Raw genomic sequence first — 3,427 nt, 5'->3', positions numbered from 1 at the left:
ATAGCACTTATACACGATAGATAAGTTAAAATTGCATAAAATTTCACGTTGAATGATCATTCGACGTACCATATGAATAATATAATTTATACTACGATCATTCTAAAAGTTGAAAATAAAGGTGAAAAATCTTGATATTTTTGTGATATAAGAATCTCAATTGTCTAAATATTAGACTAACAATATGACTATGTAATATACTTCTATCATAGTTATATTATAGGGTAAAAAAACTTTAAGTATACAATTTAGTAGCTTTAATTACACGAATATAGCAATATTTTTTTTTCAATTGAATGGCAATATTTTTTTTTCAAAACTGGAATTTTTATTAAAAATAAAAAAACGTTTACCAAGTCATCCACAATTCTCCATATCCCTTAAATTTCTCCAATTATTAAACCTTTCCTGATTTACTCTAATTTGTTATATATCATATCACATAAAGAAAGGTTTCCTTCAAATAAAACTTCTCTTCCAATCTAAGATCAATGATCAAATATGTAGAACAATAATTTTTCAATTTAATTCATCTCAGCGAGCATTGGAACTCATCGGGTAACCTTTTATACAGTAATTCCTTTGGATTTGTCAAATTTGGTGAAATATACATTCATAAGATTTTGGTTAATGTTCTCGTGCACTATAAAAGGTTTAATTATTAAATAGATATTAAGATTTAGCAATTGTTTGTGGAATGTTATTAGGATTTTCACATAATCTTTGTGTTGGTTCTTTTTGGTATTTATTCATTGTTTTATACTAACGATTTTGTTGTAATACAACAATATCATATGATTTTGTTTGTAATCTGATGAATCGGATAAGTTTTTGTTTTTTTTTTAAATAAAAAGGTTAAATTGATTAAAGCGCCAAGTTAATGTAAAATCATTATTTAAGTGATTTAATTGGTATGTTGCATGTCGAATGTTAACAAAGTTTATCAATAGTTTCATTTGGTATGTGATATGGTGTACACATACCAACTTCAACTTAAATTTAATATACATATTTTTGTGTATTTAGTTGTATTATTTGGTATATGAAATACAATTTCAAATTATTTTTTTTTTGTAAATCTTTTGGTGTATTTTATTGATCTGAATTGGTGTAGATAATAATTTGAAAATTGGTCATATGTGATCTGGTACATAATCTAGCATATTTGTTTCTATAAGTTGGTGGTAAATTAATACTCTGATCAATGTGTTGGTGTATTTTTTTTATTAAATGTTAGATTACTTTTCATACGTAGATCGGTGCAGCAGTACATTGTATGTTTTAACTGATTTTGTGAATTACCACAAATTGGTTAAGGTATGTGATGTGGTACTTAAGCTGGTATATTTGTTTCTAGTAAATGACACCAAAATAATACTCTTGATGTATAATTTTGTGTATATATTGTTCTAAAATATAATATCATAATTTCAAAATATGTATGCTATGATGATTGGTGGTATAAATTATTTGGTGTAATTGATGTGAAAATTTAGGTGAAAAAATTGGTGAATATTTTGGAAGCGGTTATGTGACTACCAACTGCAAGACAGCAACCAGACAGACCACCAAATAATGATCGTAAGAAGGGATTCAATGAAGAAAGTTTGCCCCAAATTGCCGGATCAAGCTCAAGTATAGTACTTTCTATTTTTTTTACTTAAAACATTATGTACTTGGAACTTATAGTTTTATGTTGGTAAGATGAATTATATAATAAAAAAAATTCATGTTTGCGAGTTATTGATGTTAACTAATCTTTTTCTGTACAAATCTATTTATGTAAATGGTTATGAAATAATTGTAAATGTTAATAATAGAAAACTATGATTTCAATATTGGTGTAGTATTCAAAAAGTTATTATCTATAATATGATATTTATGTAATTATCGTTGTAAGGTTGGTGTGTAATCATACTCTTACAAAACTATCAAAATTACAAAATCTAATGCATACTGCGTGACCCTTTGAAGGTGGGTTGAATTTAAAGTAGGTCTGTTGAAAGAAATTGGATCAAAAAATTTAATTGATTTACGATTTGTATTCTTGAAGTATCTTAATCTTTCTTACATAAACCTTTTGATTCTTAGTTTATATGATCTCTAGTATTGTCCAGCATATATTGAACAGCTTTCACGTTTGAAAATTTTAAAGGTACAAGATAACAATGGTGACATTCAGATGAACAACAACATATATTGAACAACTTTCACGTTTGAAAATTTTAAAGGTACAAGATAACAGTGAAAATTAAGATGAACAAAATTCAGAGAGAGTAAGAAGAAAGAAGAACGAAGAAGAAAAGGAAAGAGAGAAGTTTTTAGTTTTCAAAAGAATAAAACAGCTTTGGAAGTAATAATTTCTTGGAAAACTGAAGAGGTGGAAAGATTAAAAAATATCTTTAAAACTTAGTAATAACCATTAATTAGTGAGATAAATTTAATACATGATAATCGTCCCCTAAATATAGGTACAGAATATCCAAAATATGATATACTAAAATAAAAAATAGATAATGTTTAAAAATAAATATTAATTAAATATGTCATGTTTGTAATTTAAAAACTTCATTTGTAATTAAATATAAGTATGTGTATATATTGTTAATTAACGTCTTGAGTAGTATATTTTTATAGTTTTTACTATATGAGTTTATATGTACAGAACTAATAGTAAATTAATTTATTTCTTGCAGGAACTTTTGAATATTGACCATCTTTCGTCACCAATGTGCTTAATCAATCAAATAATTTTTTTTTAGAAGCTTCCATTAATAATGTACTATATTATTTGCATCTGGAGTAAGTGTTCTCATAATGATTGTTGTATTAATAGCCGTCATCATTGGCAAAATTGGGGAGACTTTTCTTTTAGCATGTTTTGATCAATTTAAAAAAAAAAAAACAATTCTTAAAGTGCACTTTAAAGAAAATATATTTTTTAGGCATAATTTATAAATATATTTTTTAATTTAATCTTGTTTCACGTTTTTATTCTTCAATTTCAAAAGTGTACAAGCAGACATTTAAATTTATATAAAGTTAAATAAGTAGAAGCATGAGTTCTACATGACATAATCTACAAAGCATACCACATAGAATGTAAATTATCTTGTAAAACGCCGCGTATAACGTGTGTTTCTATTTCTTTGACTTTACACAAGTTCGACTATTATTTATATACACCTGAAATTAAATGATATAAATATGAGCCGAGAGCAAATTATATGACATATTTATGTATTATGCCTATCTTTCATTAGAAGTAATTTGTGTTTGATCAATATATTTGTAAATTACGTTTGAGCAGTACATATTGAGTGACCATAATTTTAATGGTAGTTTGATGTATATTTCTTACATCTCTATGTTCTAGTGTTACTTATATACACCTGAAATTAGATAATATAAATGTGAGCCGAGAGCA

General features: G+C 25.6%; 1 long non-coding RNA gene across 1 annotated transcript; it reads left to right on the top strand.

Moving 5' to 3' along the window:
* The first annotated feature begins 427 nt into the window (after positions 1 to 427).
* Positions 428 to 2,908, top strand: LOC109120774 (uncharacterized). Its single transcript, XR_002028201.3, has 3 exons — positions 428 to 558; positions 1,497 to 1,635; positions 2,697 to 2,908. It is a non-coding gene; the product is annotated as an uncharacterized lncRNA (long non-coding RNA).
* The last annotated feature ends 519 nt before the right edge of the window (positions 2,909 to 3,427 follow it).

Source organism: Solanum lycopersicum, chromosome 7 (assembly GCF_036512215.1).
Source record: "Solanum lycopersicum chromosome 7, SLM_r2.1".
In the NCBI taxonomy this organism is placed as follows: Eukaryota; Viridiplantae; Streptophyta; class Magnoliopsida; order Solanales; family Solanaceae; genus Solanum; species Solanum lycopersicum.
Note: the sequence above shows the minus strand (reverse complement) of the source record. Positions and strands in the feature narration are given on the sequence as shown.